The 19,442-nt window shown below is 47.6% G+C and overlaps 1 long non-coding RNA gene across 1 annotated transcript; it reads left to right on the forward strand.

The window, feature by feature from the left end:
* Positions 1 to 8,949: 8,949 nt before the first annotated feature.
* LOC149747709 (uncharacterized) lies at positions 8,950 to 9,957 on the forward strand. The gene is made up of 2 exons (XR_016395314.1): positions 8,950 to 9,333; positions 9,805 to 9,957. It is a non-coding gene; the product is annotated as an uncharacterized LOC149747709 (long non-coding RNA).
* Positions 9,958 to 19,442: the final 9,485 nt, after the last annotated feature.

A 19,442-nucleotide genomic window follows, 5' to 3' on the forward strand; every position in this document is an offset into this window, starting at 1 on the left:
TCTGAGCTGAAATCCTCTCTAGTTTCTAGGATCAGTCACTTTCTAATTTCTCCCTTCTCAAGTTCAGAGTCTTGTCAGTTTAGTCCCTTCCCTAACCACAACATCTATTAAGGTGACACAGCAAAGTGATGAAAGTCTAGACGGTCTGGTTTTCATCCTGGGTTTCTGCCCGCTACTTACTGTGTGGCATTAGGCAAGCTATTCAACCCCCCTGGGCCTCAGTTTCCCCCCAAAAAGGTGAATATTATGAACATTACCTACCTATAGGGTTGCCATTATGAGGATTAAGTGAGTTAATATTTGCTAAGCACTTAGAATATTACTTGTTATAGTCTAAGCACTACAGTTGTGCTTGTTAGTAATAATAAATGCAATTCCAAGCGTATAACTTACTCAACTTTCTGTCATAACTTTGAAGTGTTGGTCTATCTGTTGGCCAGCGTTGCAGGGAAATGAGTCGAGGCATGGGCTGAGGCATTGCTACCAGTGCGTGGTGTGTTCCCAGAACTAGGAACAGCCGTGTGAAATAGGTAGTGGTTCTACTTGGAGACGGGGCAGACTGGAAAATGACAGCCCTGGAGGTGTGTCCATAGGTTTGGTGTCAGAGCTGCTGCCTGCTGAAGCACTGATGCCAGCCTAAGCCATAAATGGGGGGGGCGCTGGGGAAAACAGGGGCAGAATGGAAAGGGAAAATAGGGGAAGAACGGAAAAAGATAGCCTAGGGAGGAGGTGTGGTGTCCATAGCTTCGGGGTCAGAGGTGCTGCCTGCTGCAGCACCGATGACACCCGAAGCCGTAGATGGGGGGCTGGGGAAAAGAGGGGCAGAATGGAAAGGGAAAACAGGGGAAGAACGGAAAACGAAAGCCCGGGAAGGTGGTGTGGTGTCCATAGCTTCGGGGTCAGAGGTGCTGCCGGGAGCAGCACCAATGACACCCGAAGCCGTAGGTGGGGGGCTGGGGAAAAGAGGGGCAGAATGGAAAGGGAAAACAGGGGCAGAACGGAAAACGAAAGCCCGGGAAGGTGGTGTGGTGTCCATAGCTTCGGGGTCAGAGGTGCTGCCTGCAGCAGCACCAATGACACCCGAAGCCGTAAATGGGGTGCTGGGGAAAAGAGGGGCAGAATGGAAAGGGACAACAGGGGCAGAACGGAAAACGATAGCCCGGGAAGGTGGTGTGGTGTCCATAGCTTCGGGGTCAGAGGTGCTGCCGGGAGCAGCACCAATGACACCCGAAGCCGTAAATGGGGTGCTGGGGAAAAGAGGGGCAGAATGGAAAGGGAAAACAGGGGCAGAATGGAAAACGAAAGCCCGGGAAGGTGGTGTGGTGTCCATAGCTTCGGGGTCAGAGGTGCTGCCGGGAGCAGCACCAATGACACCCGAAGCCGTAAATGGGGTGCTGGGGAAAAGAGGGGCAGAATGGAAAGGGACAACAGGGGCAGAACGGAAAACGAAAGCCCGGGAAGGTGGTGTGGTGTCCATAGCTTCGGGGTCAGAGGTGCTGCCTGCTGCAGCACCGATGACACCCGAAGCCGTAGATGGGGTGCTGGGGAAAAGAGGGGCAGAGTGGAAAGGGACAACAGGGGCAGAACGGAAAACGAAAGCCCGGGAAGGTGGTGTGGTGTCCATAGCTTCGGGGTCAGAGGTGCTGCCTGCTGCAGCACCGATGACACCCGAAGCCGTAGATGGGGTGCTGGGGAAAAGAGGGGCAGAATGGAAAGGGACAACAGGGGCAGAACGGAAAACGATAGCCTGGGAAGGAGGTGTGGTGTCCATCGCTTTGGGGTGAGATGGGCTGCCTGGCTGATCTGAGAAAAGCGAGTGAAAGTGGGAGAGCTTCTCCCTAGCTGCTAACTCTTCTCAAGGTCTAGCACGCACTGAACACTGGCCTGCCGGCTCAGCCTGGGTGTTGCCATTGCATTGTACGTGTCACAGAGCAAGGGCGGGCGGGTCAGGGGGTGGGCTGGGGGCCCCACACAAGCCCAGCCCCTGGAGAAACCCGGCCCGAGGGCAAAGAGCCCGAGCCCTTCTGGACTTTGTAGCGGCTGGGACTTGTCGCTGTGGGTGGCAGGTGTTTGGCACCGGATGGGCCACCATGCGGAGACTGTTGGGGACTGTGGAAGCCTTGTCCTCCAGAGCTCACGCTGCCTGGGCACCGGCTCTGCAGACCCCTCAGCCCTGGGTATGTATCGGCCAGCCCTTCCCCGCAACGGGGCCCAGAGGCCAGAGCCTGCCCAGAGCTGAGTGCAGGAGGCACCCAGAGCTTGCCAGGCTGTGGCCCGCCTCCTCCGTGGACCTCCCCAGCTTGTCCGCGAGCCCTGGAGACAGGAGCAGGAGCGCCTTCTCCAGGGCTGCTGAGCTGCCAGCATCACCGTGAGCCAGGCGGTGAAGGTTTCTGAGCAGGGGATGCAGAGCCCTGACCCGACTGGATGCTGCACCCCACGATGTCCCTTCCTGGCAGGTAGGTTCTTTCTTCACTTGTTTTTCGAAATTTGGTAAAAGAACATTTCAACCTTCGACTGTTCTTCAGGGTATACAGATGGTAGTGGCTTAGCCGGGATTCGAAGCAAGCCTGTGTGATTCCAGAGCTCGTGCTCTGGACTCTGGCGCCTCCTTATCATATATGCTTCATGTGTTACTTTTTCTTTTGTTTCTTGAAGTCCTTATGATACTTAGCCCTAAGTGCCATACCTGTAATGAACACATCCACTGCCCTGTAGGAGGTGTTCTTTTGTTCAACGCGTGAATTGGTCATCCACCACACTGGGTTCTAATCTCAGAAGATAGGTCAGGGACCACCAGTTGTCAGCATAGCACCATCCCACATTTCTGATTGAGGCTTGGAGCCTAGATTTTTCCCTTTGGTCTAGTTTGAAGGATCCAGGTATGTAAAGCTTATATTCTAGATAAATCATGGGCTATCCTGAAAGGAATTCATCAATGAATTATTCTGTATGGATTAGAAGCCAGTTTCTCTGGCCTTCCTGGAGTATATCCAGTAAGGCATCTCATTCATGTCTAGAAAGCAAATATATCATTTTTTGCAACTTCAGCGTGGAGCGATGTATTGGTTTAAAATAAAGTACGAGCAGCACAATTTGGTCATTGTGAGTATGCCGGCTGGGTCCACTCTTTACTACACATATGTAACTCTAGAGCTTCTTATGCCCCATAGAGGAGACATACTCTTGTGTGTCTAGGACAAGGGAAACATGTGTTGTTATTCAGGAGCTGGAAGCTACAGCATGACAGGAAAGAATTGAAAAATCCTGGTCTTGGTCTACACGTCACTTTACCTTGTCCGAATCTTGTTTCTTTGGCTTGCTTCATTGGAGTGTTTTCTCTCTCCTGGGACTGACATTGTGTGTTCTGTATCAGGCATGTGACATGTAGAAGTTTCAGAACCCAGAATCATATAGATCAGTAAAAATCTATATATTTTTGTTTAAAATCTATTTAAAATCACACTGGGCATAATTCATATATTCCAAAAGTAGTTTGACCCTCTGCTCATGAGATTCTTTTTATGGTATGTCGAAGCAAATTTGGACTTCCATCCCCAATAAACTTTGAGGTTGGAGGACACAAAAGCTTTTGCTCAGACCTAAATTCTGTCTGAAAAAAAAAGGGTAACTATTATAAGCCCTTTCTAACCTCTCCAGGAGCAGAAATGATTTACAGCTATGGCATTGAACCATAATTTCTTGATCTCGTTTGAGAAGAGTTCAGTAAGAAACAGGGTCTTGATTTTTGTTCGTTGGTTCCCTGTTTTCTTGTCTTGCGTACCAACAATCCACTGTAATACGTGAGTGGGTATGGCAGCAGGCTGAGTGTTCCCTGGAGCTCATTAAATGAACGTGTTTTCCTAAAATGACTTTTGTCTCCTTGTTTTCAGCCCCTCTTCTTTCCTCTGTCCTTTACTATAACCAGGGCTCAGCAAAAGCTGACTGGCTTTGTGCAGACCCTACTTAGGGTAGTCTTTTCTTCATTATTTTATTCATGGCCCCTCCATTTCATTGTTTGCCTTCTCGAAATGTGTTGAAATCTTTCTGTGGTTGATGACTTCCACAATGTCTTGGCTCTTATTGGTTGATTAATTTTGGTATTTCTACAGTTTTATTTAAACCTGGTTTCAGGAGGACCAGAAAGTAAATATATTTCCTAGTCTGCCATCTTGAGCTGAAAATCCCTGTGGATTTTAGCATCCAATGTTCCCATGGGTAAAAAACCCAACCTTGGCATTAATAGATGTACACTCAAGATTTCAGCTTTTCTTGAGCAATCACTAAGGATTTAATATGCGGTCACTTCTAATGGGAAAATAGTAACTATCTCATGGCGTTGATTTGAGGATTAACTTAGATAATGGACAAGAAAATGCTTGGTAAGGTTTTAAAATCTATAAAAAATGTTTTTTGTTATTATTTGATTTGTTGCTATTTCAACTTTAGCTGACAGTTGTTTGTGACCTTGCTTATGTGAGAAAATGCCTTCTGGTTTATTGTTTTGAAAGCCAGATTATATTTTTCAATAGCTCAATGGAAATGGCATCATTTGTGAAGTTGAAGGGTGAAGGCATAAATGTTTCTTGACATTTGAATCAACTATTGGTCTTCTGGGGCTTGTCCTTATTCTCCTGCAGTCTCTAATCAACATGGCATCCAGAGAGATCCTGTTAAAACGTAAGTCAGATCATGTCACTCCAGGCTCTTCAGTGGCTTCTTCACAGGAAAAGCAAAGTCCTCAAAGTGCCTCCACAGCCCTAGAAATCTGGGCCTCTGTTTCCTCTCTGACTGTTTCCTTCTCCTCTCCACTTTGCTCCCTCTGTTTTCCACACACTGACATCCTTTCTGCTCCTTGGATACTCCAAGCCCACTCTTGCCTCATTGCCTTTCCATCTGACTGTTCCCTCTGCTTGTACTATTCACTTCCCAGATATGCACCTTGCTCCCTCTCACAACCTTAGGTTCCCTCTTAAATTTTATCTTCCCCAGAAAGCCCTCAGTGATCACTTAGTTTCAGATCGCAGCCTCCTCCTACCAGCTAACAATCTCCATCCCCCTTCCCTGCTTGCTGTTTTTCTCCAGCACTTACCTGATATACTAGTTATTCTACCCATTTATTCAATTTTTATTTACGTATTTACACTTACGATTTTATATTTGCTTCTTTACTTTTGTCTCTCCCCTCAGCTCGAGAGAGGCTATATTCATCTGTGTTAATCACTGCTGTGTTTCCTGAACATGCCTAGAAAACATACTGAAGAAGGGTGCCTGAAATTTGGTAAGGGAGCCATCAGTTTTCTTGGCTGAATGAAGAAATATGCTCATAAATTAATGAACAAATCTCTGGGGTTTCTGAATTAAGGACTAATGGGAAGAGGAAGGCAAATGATTGGGACAGGGTACTGCAAGAAGTAGTATTTGGAGTACTCTGATAGCTCTCCTAATAGATAACATTTTGTTCATTTAAATAGTTTTAACGAGAGAGCTGGGAACTAGGGACACACAGCATCGAGGTTTTATAATGCATTCTGTAGAGTTCTTTTCGAGTGTGTTCAAATATCATTGAAAATATATGCATGCATATAAACCTCTGTTACTTTATTTAGTGCTTTACAAGAGCCCCTCAAGGAAGGGGTAGTAGCAACTATCAGTATCCTTCCTTTATGATGAGCTTAATTTATTCAAAATTACATCCTAATTTATTTGTAACTGTGAAACTAGACTTAGTTATTTAGTAGACCCTCCCTAGAAACCTATGACGTTAATAAAACCAACAAAAATGTGTTCAGGTTCCAGTGATACACACACTACAGACTCAATTATGTGTCATCCATTTTAATGAAGGGAAGAAGTGATTTAACAAACACAGAGCAAACAAACAGAATATGAAGGTTTGTCCTCCATTAATATTAGTAATGGATAAAGTGGGCTCCAACGCCTTCAAGGTAGCTTGAGACCCATCATCTCTGTGTCATGGGAAGGGGGATGCTCGGCCAGGATGTCTTTCTGTGTCACTGAGAAAATTTTCCGTAATGTATAACGATACTTACTGAAACGGATATGGGGCATTTGGGTAATTAGGAATCCGTTAGCATATTTTTCCAGAAGCCTTGACTACGAAACGAAGATAGTAGATTTGGACACTTGCAGCTATGCAGAAGTTGTTTGGGTATTCATCTTTATGCCGAATGAAGTAAGCTTATTTCATCTCTGCAGCTTCCCATATACCATTTTCCCACCTCTGTTTTGTGTTTGGAAAGACTTTTAGAAATTAAAACTCAAGTTAAAAAGTGAGTGACGGGCTTCCCTGGTGGCTCAGTGGTTGAGAGTCTGCCTGCCGATGCAGGGGACACGGGTTCGTGCTCCGGTCCGCGAAGATCCCACATGCCGCGGAGCGGCTAGGCCCGTGAGCCGTGGCCGCTGAGCCTGCGCTCCGCAACGGGAGAGGCCACAGCAGTGAGAGGCCCGTGTACCGCAAAAAAAAAAAAAAAAAAAAAGAAAAAGAAAGAAAAGAGAGTGAGTGACAACTTAAATGATATATGGAATATTTTGCTGACTTAGAAGAGCATGCAGAATTAAATATGACCCAGTTGAAATGTTAATTTTATTTTAATGTGTATATTGGGGTGGAGTCTTAAAGGTGCCAGAAAACAAGCATTCACCCATCCTGTTTGGAACTGCAGCACACAGGCACCTTCAGTTACCAGTTCTGTTCATTCCACAGAATCATCTTGGGAAAACATACTCTTTTTTAGGTACCTGGTGTATATCTTAACCAGTTTGAAGAATTTCCCAAATACCTGTTAATATGTAGTTCTCCGATTCCAATCTTGCCACGTCCTGTACCAGTGACACAGCACATAGGAGTTTTATTTCTCTTTCTTTCTCTGGGTTGTTGAGAACCCAACGAAAGAACAATGGAATGGCATCAAAGAGATCAGGGTTCTTGACTCAGATTTACCATAAAATAATAGTGTCCTCTTGGGAAAATTATAGTTGTTCTAGGCCCCTTTCCTTTTCTTTACTTTGACAGAGCTGCACTAGATGACCCCAAGTAACACTGCGCTCTTTGCAGTAGTAGCTTAGACGTTATTGGTTTTCTGAAACAAATGAAGACAGTGACACAGGAAACTGTGCAACATCTCTGTAACTATGTTTTCTTAGAGTTGCCTCCATTTTTCAGATGATAAGATGGCTGAGCACAGAAGTAGGTGTTTTGACCAGAGGTTCCAGAGTAGAGGGAACTGAACCACAAGTTTCCTTCATTCCTGAAGCTCACTTAGCCAAAACATAGGCTTCTGAATATTAAGTTGTAAAGCATATTATCAGTGTGCTTTAAAAGAAGCGGTTCTTCTAGGATTTCTAATTAATAGCAGGCGGTTTTGAAATTCTTAGAAGATCATCGAATTTTGTGAGATTTACAGCTCTATTTTCCTGTCAAGCAAGTTGTATCAGTGCCAGACAATCATCTGAGCTTCTGGATGCTTCTCTGAACCTCTTGAATTTTTCTTCTTGCTATCTGAAATTCATGCCAGATAAGCCTTTTTGTAGAGAGCGTGTACAGACTTGTCTATTTTCATATACGAAAGCGATGCAGTGAGCCAGGTCGGGGGTTAAGCCCTCATTCTCAGAGTGGTATTGAGCTCCTGGTGAAATGTAATCCTCATTTCCTCAGAATAGAAAAGCAGTTATCTCACGTTTTTAATGCCATTAACTCTTTATACATTTATGTATAATACATATATTTATTGTACCTACGAGGTGTGCTCTCTTTGGGAAGTACAAAGCTATTTGAGACGTAAGGTGTTCATTTTTTTGTTTTCCCACAAATACTGTGACCCTTTGAGCAGGAAGGTCTATGTTTTATTAACATCTAGAACAAGCAGCTAACACGGTGTCTAAGATGTAGTCAATAAATATGAAATAGGTAAATGAACACATTTTTAAGGAAGGGCCAGGGCATGAACAAATAGAAAATCTTCATTTTCGGTCACAAAGCCACAACAGACATAAAAATGATACAGACAACAAGTGCTGCGGTCATTCAAAGAAGGCATAGAATAGATACAACAAGGATCTCCCCTATGGCACAGGGAACTGTGCTCAATATTTTGTAATAACTTATAAGGGAAAAGAATCTGAAAACGGAATCACTGCGCCGTACACCTGAAACGGACACGACATTGTAAATCAACTATATTTCAATTAAAAAACAAACAAGCAGACAACAGCAACAACAAAAAACCAAAGAGGTCATAGAAGTTCTTATGAGATTCCAGAAGAGAAGAGAAGCCAAATGAGGACGGGAGAGGCGGCTTTTGAATCCGTTCAGAGGAGAAGTCACAGAGGAACTAGTCATTGATCTGAACTTGAGATTAAGATTAAGATGAATTAATCTGAATTAATTAAGATTGCAACACAGGGATATTACAGATGAAGGTAATCACATAAACTTACTATACTGAAACTTGCAGAGGTTATGAGTGTTGCTCAAGATCCCAAAGCAAGTGCATTGTGGAATCAGAATTTTAAGTGAGGCCTAATGAACTAAAAACAAACCAGCACAGAAACAAGCCCTTCCTGTGACACCACGTTGCCTTTGAAGTCGTTTTTTTTGGTGGGTTGGCAGAAACTGGTTCCAGTGTTTCTTGCAGGAATGACTGGCCATAGGACTGGGCGTTGTAGCTTCCTGCCAGGCGACCGAAGGTCGCAGGCAGGTGGGTCACTGGGACACACGCGGAGGGGCTCCTGGCCGGCCCCCTGGCCGCTCAGTGCCCCTGCCCCAGAGCGGGGGTGGGGGCCTCAAAGCAGCCTTGTCTGAGTCCCCTGCCACTAGAGAGAGTATTGGCCCAACACTTGTAGAAAACGGGGACCTTGCTGGCAGTTCAGTGGAGGGACACAAATAAATCTTTGCCGACTTTCTGCTGAAGCTCACGAGGGTTCACTCCTAAGCCTCTTACAAGGTCAGCTGCCGAGGCTGCGAGAGATGAGTCAGGGCTCTCCCTCCACCACGGGGAGATCGCTGGTTAAAGCGCTCACGAGGGAGTGAACCGCGTGTCCGCACCGACACGCATGGGCAGACCTCGTCGATGCCTTCTGTCCGGGGTACGAAGCCCTCTCCTGCCTCTTCCAGGCTCTCTAGAAAGCATGTGCAGAGCCTCCCACTCCACCCTCGGACTCCGTGGGCCACAGCTGGAGGGACCAGCCAAGGAGCCGTGGCAGGAGGAGGCCAGAGGGCAGCGGGCCTCGGCCGGAGCCCGTCAGTCGGTCCCCATTCACACACCACCAGACGATCCTCTGGACCTGGGCAGTAGCCGCCAACCGACCGCTAAGGTGAGCCCGGCGCGCGCTTGGCTACCTGGCATGGCTGGGAACCCCAGGATCTCCTGGCAGAGGCGGGCATTCTCCTGGGCCGGGTCCGCGGGCGTCTGCGTGTGCAGGGCCTGAACCACCTTGGCCAGGACGATCTGGCACAGGTTGAAGAGGCCTGGGGCGTGGGAGGAAGGAGACGGGGGGCTGGCACCGTGTCCAGGCCGCGCTTGCCAGCCGGGCAGACCGGAAGCCCCCTTCCCTTCCCTCGGTCCGGCCGCATCTGGGTTGGCCTCCCGGGACTTGATGAGCTTGTCCAGCAGCTCCTGAGGGACGGTGCTGCCCGTGGCCCACCAAGACTGGCAGCAGCGCCAGGGCCTCACAGGGCACGGCGCCCCCGGCCCCAGAGCCTTCCCTCTGGTTCTCATCACCGGCTGTCACCAGACTTGCATGCAACGTGCTTTTCTTTTCTCTTGTCTTCTTTACGTCCCTCAGCCACGCAATGCGGTGAAGCCCTGACGCTCGCTGCCGCGTCGGTACACCCTGAGAACACGATGCTCAGCGAGCAAAGTCATACACAGAAGGACACACAGGGTGTGACCCCACTGAGGAGAAACGTACAGAGCAGGTAGATCCACAGAGTCAGCGAGTGGGTTCCTGGTTGTCAGGGGCTGGCGAGGGGACGGAGTGATAGCTAAGGGCGTGAGGGACATTTTCGGGATGATGGAAATGGTCCAAAGCAGTAGTGACGTCTGTACGGCTCAGTAAACTGTCCCCACACGCCCCGGTGCAGCCTGTGAGAGCATCGCTCTCAGGATGAAGGGCTGACCACAGGAAGACTGAACGAGCAGTGGGTCCTGGGCCCAGACTCTCAGCTGGCGCCCCCCCACGTGGGGAAGTCACTGGGACTTGCTGAGCCTCCACGGAGACTGGCAGCAGCCCCCGAGCTCACAGGGCACTGCGCCCCCGGCCCCAGAGCCTTCCCTCTGGTTCTCATCACCGGCTGTCAGCAGACTTGCAGGCAACGTTCCTTTCTTTTCTTTTGTCTTTTTTAAAGGCAACTCTTGAGTACATGTATTTAACATGCAGGGAACCAGCCCTGACTCCTTGATCTGGGTCTTCCAGCCTCTAGAGCCTCGAGGACATCCATTTCCGTTATTTACGCGCCCAGTGCCTGGGGTTTGATGATGGAAGCTGACACCGAGGGCGTCACCACGTGTGGGGTGATGTCAGTGAAAGAATCCCGTGGCGAGGGCCTGCCTGAGGACCACGCATGCCCGGGCCCTCCCCGCCCCCGCCTGCAGCCCTGCGCCTGGGAGCGGAGCTGGTGCATCGCATGCCCGACGTCGTGGAAGTTGGTCTCCCGCTCATCATGCCGCAGCAGGGAGGGCAGGTTGGGCGTAGGCTTGGCGAAGTTGGCCACCATGGCCGCGATGGCGATCTGGCAGCTCCCATCGTGCTGTAGACAGGCCGAAGCAGGCCGCGTGCCCGGACTTCCCCACCCTGCGGAGGGACGTGGATGGGGCCCCGCTTCCACAGAGGAGCCCCAGCCCACGGCCGACAGGCTCCCCCACCACGCACGCACCGAGGATAGAGGTCAGGTAGAACTTGCCGATGGATGACCTTGCCCGAGGCCGCGTCCCAGACCGTTTAGAGCCTCACGTCTTCGTGACACGTGCTCGTGCCCTCCTCCAGGTCGAAGGTCAGCCCCAGCAGCTCCTGGGAGATGCCCAGCAGCCCGCGTGTGACTGCCTGCACGGGGAAAGACTCCTTGAGCAGGTACTGGTCCACGTGGTAGCGCGTCTCCTCCCCCTGGTTCATGTAGTAGCGCAGGTCCCAGGCGTTGATGGGGCCGTCAAAGTGCAGGCCCCGCCTCTGGCACTCGGCCTTCTTTAGCTCCAGGATCACGGCCGCTCCTGCTCCCCGAGGGGCTTCAGCTTCTGGGCCAGCTCACCTGCGGGCGGAGGGGAGCGGCTCGGCTACGTCCCTGGGGCGGCCCCCCAGCCACCCCCGACCCTGCGCCCCTCGAGGCAGAATGAAGGGTCTGGGATGGTGACCCCCAAGGGCTGACACAGTGGGGTCTCAGGCAGCACCACGTCCGGTCAAGGTCCGCCTGACCCCGTCCCCACTGGGACTCAGGGGGAGGCGGTGTTACCTAGGACAGTGGCCACCACCTGGCTGGTCTTGTCCGTGTTCATCTCCAGCACAGAGTCGGCATGGTGCGGAACCCCAGCAGGCGGGACTTCAGGGCCTGCAGCCTCACCAGCTCCCTGAGGATCACGCAGTTCTCCTGGAAGCCAGAGACGGAAGGCGCTGGGGACCGAGGGCCACGCCCTCCCCACGGGCCCCGGGCCAGGTCTCTGCAGGCGGGCAGGGCTCCCAGGCCACTGGCGGGCACAGCCAATCCCCCTCCCTCCTCCTCCTGGCCCGGATTTCTAGACACTTTGGTGCTGTCCTAACACGTGGCCTTTATTAACACAGGTCCTTTTGGAAGCAGAAACGGCATGAACGTGATGGGCTCTAAGGCCAAGGGCAGGAAGAAATGCGGCCAGGCTCTCCAGGAGCCACCAAGGGGCCTCCCCGGGCTCAACAAGACAAACACGGCTGCCGTGCAGACAGTAGCTCAACCCCACGGCGCCCGAACACCCAGCCCCTGGACGGTGAGACACCTGTTGCTGCAGGTGGCCCGTGGCTCACTGATGAGGCCCGGCCCCAGGCGTACGCCACCTTCTCGGGGGCCACCTCTCCGGTCTGCAGTGGGGTTCTCCTGGGAGCCCCCCGTCACCACAGCACCAGCGTGGCGTGTCTGTAGCCCAAGAAGGTGGGGACGCAAGACTGTCCCCCGTGCCCCCCGCATCCCCCGCGAGGCCGAGCGAGCACCAGTGGTGTCTGCGGGGAAGGTGAAGGGCTCACGCACAGCCCCCATCTACAGAAGCACAGACTGCAGCCACATGCGCTATGGAACAAACACAAGTGTCCATGCAGGACCCGATGTCTGAATGTCAAGGCCATGCCCGGGCCACAGTGAGAAGGTGCATCCCCCATGCAAGCCACAGAGAGGGGATGGGGGGGTCCATCTGCGATTCTGAGCTCATTGGGCATCACCCCAGAGGGAGAGGGAGAGGGAGAGAGGTAGACAGAAGTACAGAGGGAGAGAAAGAGAGAGGGAGGGAGAGACGCCCCTCCCTTCCCTGGGGGTTCTCTAGTGCAGCCAAGGCTGAAAACCACTGCATTTTGGGAGATGGGTCCTCGTGGAAGAGTTAAATAGTCGCTCATGGCATTATCGACACATACTAAAAAAGGCCCCAAATCTTGGGGAGTCAGGGAGGGGAGTGTCGGCTGCCTCGTAAACGAGGAGAGATTGGGCATCAGAGGAGGTGCCTGTGCAGCCTGCGCCCAGGGCCCCGCAGACTTCATCTCCCAGCGGTGGTCCTGGGCTGGAAGTCAGCGGGGAGGTCAGGCTGTCCAAGCATCAACGTTGACTTCAGGGCTGATCTAAAAGGCGCCTTGTGTTTGTTGAAGCAGAAAAAGGAGAAAGCAGTAGGGAGTGGATGGGAGTGGGAGGGGGAGGGAGCCCCCCTCCTCAGCACTTCTACCGCTCTCCCTCTCTCTCTCTCTCTCTCTCCCTTTCTCCCTCTCTCCCTCTACCTCGCTGCCTCTCACTCTCCCTCTCCCTCCATCTCTTCCTCTGCCTCTCTCCCTCCCTCTCTCCCTGTCCCTCTCTCTCTCTCCCTCTTTCCCTCCCCCTCTCCCTCTCCCCCTTTCCCTCTCCCTCTCCCCTTCTCCCTCTCTCCCTTCCTCTCTCCCTGTCCCTGTTCCCCTGTTCCGCACGCTCTGGCTCTACCTCTTTCCCTCTTCCTCTTCCTCCACCTCCTTCCCTCTCTGGAGAGGGAAGGAGGTGGAGGGAGAGGGAGCGAGAGATGGAGAGGGAGGGGGGAGAGGGAGAGAGAGGGTGGAGAGGGAGAGAGTGATGGAGGGAGCGAAAGATGTCTCTCCCTCCCTCCCTCTCTCCCTCCCTCTCTCCCTCTCCCTCCCTCCTTCTCCTCCCTCTCCCTCTGGCTCCAACTCTCCCCCCTCCATCTCTCCCTCTCCCTCACTCCCTCCCAGAGAGGCAGAGATAAGGCAGAGGGAGAGAGGAAGAGGGAGAGATGGAGGGAGAGGGAGAGGGAGAGAGGGAGAGGGAGGGAGAGGGAGAGAGGGAGAGGGAAATAGGTCTCTTCCTCCCTCCCTCTCCCTCTCTCCTCCTTCTCTCCCTCTCTCCCTCTCCCTCTCTCTCTCCCTGTCCCTGTTTCCCTGTTCTGGTCTCCCTCTGCCTCTCTCCCTCTCCCTTGTCTCTGCCTCTCCCTCCATCTCTCCCTCTCTGAGAGGGAGTGAGGGCGAGGGAGAGATGGAGGGAGAGGGAGTGAGGGCGAGGGAGAGAGGGAGGGAGAGGGAGGAAGAGGGAGAGAGGAAGGGAAAGGGCGAGGGAAGGAGAGGGGGAGACGGAGGAGAGAGGGAGGGAAGAAGAGACCATTTTCCCTCTCCCGCTCTCCCTCTCTATCTCTCTCTCCCTCTGTCCCTCCCTCTCTTCTTCTCTCCCTCTCCCTCCATCTCTCCCTCTCCCTCTCTCCCTCTCCCTCCATCTCTCCCTTTCTGGGAAAGAGTGAGGGAGATGGAGACATGGAGGGAGAGGGAGGAGAAGGAGAGAGGGAGGGAGAGAGGTGTAGAGGGAGAGAGGGAGAGACGTCTTTGCTCCCTCCCTCTATCCCTCTCTCCCTTTCCCCCCTCTCTCTCCCCCTCCCTCTCCTGCTCTCCCTCTCCCTCTTTCCCTCTCCCTCTCCCTCCACCTCCTTCCCTCTCTGGAGAGGGAAGGAGGTGGAGGGAGAGGGAGAGCGGAACAGGGAAACAGGGACAGGGAGAGAGGGAGGAGGAAGAGACCTCTTTCCATCTCCCTCTCCCCCCCCCCTCCATATCTCTCTCCCTCTCTTTCTCTCCCTCCCTCTCCCTCTCCCTCCATCTCCCCCTCTCCCTCTCTCCCTCACCCTTGTCTCTGCCTCTCTATCTCTCCCTCTCTGGGAGGGAGTGAGGGAGATGGAGAGATGGAGGGAGCGGGAGAGTTGGAGGGAGGGAGAGGGTGAGAGGGAGGGAGGGAGGGAGAGAGGGATAGAGGGAGGGAGCGAGAGAGGGATAGAGGGAGGGAGGGAGAGAGGGATAGAGGGAGGGAGCGAGAGGGATAGAGGGAGGGAGCGAGAGGGATAGAGGGAGGGAGGGAGAGAGGGATAGAGGGAGGGAGGGAGAGAGAGAGGGAGGGAGGGAGAGACGGTCTTTTGCTCCCTCCCTCTCTCCCTCTCTCCCTCTCACCCCTCTCTCTCCCTCTTCCCCCTCCCTCTCCTGCTCTCTCTCCCTGTCCCTCCACCTCCTTCCCTCTCCGGAGAGGGAAGGAGGTGGAGGGACAGGGAGAGGGAAAGAGGTAGAGGGAGAGCGTGCGGAACAGGGAAACGGACAGGGAGAGAGGAAGGAAGAGAGGGAGAGGGAAGAGGGACGGGGGAGGCGGGAAGAGGGAGGGGGGAGGAGGGAGAGAGACGGGGGAGAGCGAGGAGGTAGAGGGAGGGGGAGGGGAGAGGGAGAGGGATGGGGGAGAGCAAGGGGGAGACGGAGGTGGAGAGGGAGTTGGGAGAGGGACGGGGAGAGGGACGGGGAGGGGGGAGAGGGAGGGGGGAGGGAGAGAGGGAAAGAGAGAGACGCAGAGGAAAGAGGGAGAGGGAGAGAGGGAGGAGGAGAGGGACGAGAGGAAGCAGGGAGAAAAGAGAGAAAGAACACACCATCTACATTTCTGTCAAATGACACCGGGGATCCTTACACAACCAGGAGAAAATAACACAGCGAGGCTCTTTCTCAGCTGGAACTGGAACTGCAGATGGGGCCAAACACCACCAGGGTGGCCACACATGTCCAGCTGCCGTAACCATAAAACCATAAAACAGAAGCAATGCTGTAACAAATTCAATAAAAGACTTTAAAAATGGTCCACATCAAAAAACATTTGGCTTTATCATCTGAAACCTCTACTTGCCTCTTTCCAAAATAAATGCTTATTCATCTATTTTTGCTTTTCTGTTTATAATACAATATAGATAATAATACTGTATGTACTTTTCAAATATTCTTTTCTCTAAAAGATATTTTGAGTATTGCTCATGTCTTTAAGTATGATACTTTGTTTCTTTGATAGTTATGCTACCTCAGATATGTGTTTTTCTTATTGTAATCCAGACCTTTGCTTGATCAGCACAGATATCTAGAGGGATATCACTCTAGTTAGTTTCCTTAGTTAAAGGAGGGATGTTTTCCTGAGTATGGAGACAATTCTGATAAGAAATAAAATGTCTTTGCTCCATGATTCTACATGAGAGTTGAGAGGACTCACATTTGAACAGGTTCTTCCATTGAATTCTCTCTCCCTTTTGTTTAAAGAGGGGGAACTACTTTTTAATCCTACTCTCACATTCATTATATCAGAGTGGTTTCATTGTTCTTTAGTCAATTGTTTGGGAATGAAAATCCAAGGCTCATTCCATTGCCCAGCTCTCAACTCTCCCACATATATTTTGCTAATAATGAGGAATTATACTAAGAGTATTTTTTTTGATGGACTTATTCTTATTGGTGTTGAGTGGTAGATTTTATAGGTCTTTGGATTTGAGCACCTTCTGGTCCAATTTGCTGTAGAACTTAACAGAAATGAAATACTGCTAAAAGCAAGAACAAATGGGTTCTGATTTTTAATTCTAGAACTATTGCGGATTTAATATTTTTATATTTGTTCTGCCATTTGAAATGGATTCTGATAGGGAGAGATAAATTCCTGTATATAATAAAATTCCTTGGGTAAAGCTCACTGGTTTCTTTAATAAAGCCTTTTTCTTTGCTCCTTCCAAAATCTGTCAATAAAAATGTAATTACTATTTTTGTCAAGAGAAAAGGAAAATACTTGTTTTGTTTTTCAAGTGTCAGAAACAAAACCCTTACCTCACTAAAGAATAAGACAAAGATGTTCACTATGACTAGTACAGTTTTACTCAGCATTCGAGGTATTAACTAATGCAGTTAGGTAAGAAAATTCAGTTCTAATCTAAATAATTAGAAAGGAAATAAAACTACATTCATCATCAGAGTATATGACTGAATATTAGGATAAAACCAATATCAACACAATAACTACCAGAAATGTGACAATAAAAGTAAAACAGTAAATACGGGATGTAATGAGAGAGAAGATTCAATTTGAGTTAACAACAAAAAACAGTTACAGAAAAGTGCCTCAGTACAAACCTAAACAGTAATGTGCAAAACTGGAACGCAAAGAGTATATATTATTAAACAGAAAGAAATGTCTATGCTCTTGAATAGGAAGTTGTAACTTCATAAACAGTCAATTTTCCATAACCTAATTTATAGATTTAATTAAATTCATATAAAATTTCCAACAATTGCTTTTCATGGAGCCAGCTAACTTGATTATGATGTTCATTTGGAAAACATGAGTAAGCAAAATAAATAAAGAAAAAGTAGAAAAGCAATATTAAGGGTTGTTCTTCCAGCTATTTAAACGTATAGCTTCTATAATTAATTGTGTGTAGTATTAATGCACAAATATAAGAGCAACATATCAAAATTTAAAATACCAGGAATATACACAGAAGATAGTAAAATTTGCTAGCTGATAAACTTGGCATCACATTACAATGAAAGAAGCTTAACTTTTTAAATAAATTATTTAATAGATATTCAGATGAGTATAGAATTGAACCTGTATGGTATTGTATAAAGGATAAATTCCAGATGGATGAGTGATCTAAATAGTAAACAGTGAAATAATACAGATGTTAAAAATGGTTAAATTCCTTTGTAATCTTGGAATGCGTAATACCATTGTAAAATTCCAAAGCAATAGTAATAGTGATTGATAAATACAACTCATTTAAAAAGCAAACAAACAAACCAAATCAGACTTTACATGCATTAAAAATAAAAATCAAAACGGAAATCACAAATAGGAAACAAAGGAAAAGTATTTGTAATTTATGTCACACACTTAGAATCTGTAATATCAATAAAGAAAATGAGATTATGTAAATTAAGTATATATTTAGAACTGAATATAGAATTTAAAAATATTAAACTCATATAAATATTAAATTTACTTACCTATCTGACTGGAAAAATCCAAGTTTGAGAATATACTGTAATGACAAGACTATGGGAAAATAGGCATTTTTCCACAATAAAATGAAAAATGTTATATTCCTTTGATGATATCAACAATATATACATTTACCCTTTCACCTAGCAATTTCAATTCTAAGAATCTACTCATTCTGCTTTTTATAATGAGATATATATTTGTGCAACATTTTCTTCATCTTTTCTTGAAAACTTCCTTTTATAAAATTAAGAATTCACTAAATACAATCTTGTAAGTGATTTAGTGCATAGGGAATTTCTGTACTCAACAACATGACCTCATTCTTCTTATGTTAGGGCATTTAATGCTTACTTTTGGAGTGTCTTTGGCAATTGAACACTGTATAACTTCTATCTTTGGACTAGTTATTCTATGGTACTTATACTCAGTATATGAATATTATATGGGTACTTCTACTCAATATACGAATACTACAGTGTAACAATGGAGACACAAGTCTAATGCAAGAAAAGCATTATCACAGTGTCCACCTAAATATTGGACCTCCAACTTAACCTAGGCTGCAAGAGATAAAATCAGCCTGTTAACCATTTTTGTCTGTACACACTGACCTCAAATATATAAATTTTATTTTCTCTTCTCAAACCTAAAATAAATTAAAAAATTTAAGCTGTAAAAGATAATACTGATCTCTTCTCCAAGAATGACTTATACACAAATATGTTCATTTTGGCGTTATTTATGACATTAAAATTTTAAAACAACCCCAAATTAATGGAAGGGCTTGAATGAATAAGTTTTGGTATACCTGCCCAATTGAATACAAAGAATCCATAGAAATGAATGGGGAAAATTTTTATGCATTGGTATGGAGTCATACCTTCATGCAAATATTCTTAAGAAGACAAGGAAAAGGTGCAAGAGAGTTTGTATGTGTATGTACACATATTAGCTGTATTTTATGAAAGAAATGAAGGAAAATATGCAAATATATATTTGAAAAAGGAAACACTGAAATAACCACAATTATAATACAAATTGTTTCTTTTAAAGAGTGAAAGGCATAGATTGGAGAGAATAGGAAGAGAAATATGGCGTTTGTTTTTCTAAATATTTATCATTTTATAGTTTTGCCTTTGGAATGGTATAATTTTACATATTTAAAAACCAAATTATGGTATCACACTTTCTGATTTCAAACTATACTATAAAGCTATAGTGATTATAACAGTATGATGCTGACATAAAAATAGACATAGACAAATAAACAGAACAGAGAGCCCAGAATTAAACCCCCATATATACAGTCAACTCATATATGACAAGAGAACCAAGAACACCCATTGTGGAATGGATAGTCTCTTCCTCAAATGGTGCTGGGAAAACTGGATAAACACAGGCAGAAAAATAAAATTGGACCCCTGTATTACACCACTCACAAAAATTAACTTGAAATTTCAAAAACTTAAACATGACACCTGATACCACAAAACTCCTAGAAGAAAATAATTGATCTTGGCAATGAGTTTTTGGATAAGACACCAAAAACACAAACAAAAGCAAAATTCAACAAATGGGACTATATAAAACCAAAAACTTCTGCACAGCAAAAGAAACAATTAATAAAATGAAAAGGCAACATACAGAATGGAAGAAAATGTTTGTAAACTGTATATCCAATAAGGAATTAATATCCAAAATATAAAAAGAACTCATACACCTCTATAACAACAAAAAAAATTTTAATGCCCTGAAGAACTAAATAGACATTTTCCAAAGAAGACATCCAAATGACCAACAGGTACATGAAAGTATGCTCAGCATCACTAATCATCAGGGAAATGCAAATCAAAACCCAATAAGATATCACCTCACACCTGTTAGAATGGTTATCATCAAAATGACAAGAGATAACAAATGTTGGCAAGGATATAGAGAAAAGGAAACC

This window comes from Delphinapterus leucas, chromosome 13 (assembly GCF_059928025.1).
Source record: "Delphinapterus leucas isolate spDelLeu-1000000601 "Yukka" chromosome 13, BTC_Dleu_Yukka2, whole genome shotgun sequence".
Lineage (NCBI taxonomy): Eukaryota > Metazoa > Chordata > Mammalia > Artiodactyla > Monodontidae > Delphinapterus > Delphinapterus leucas.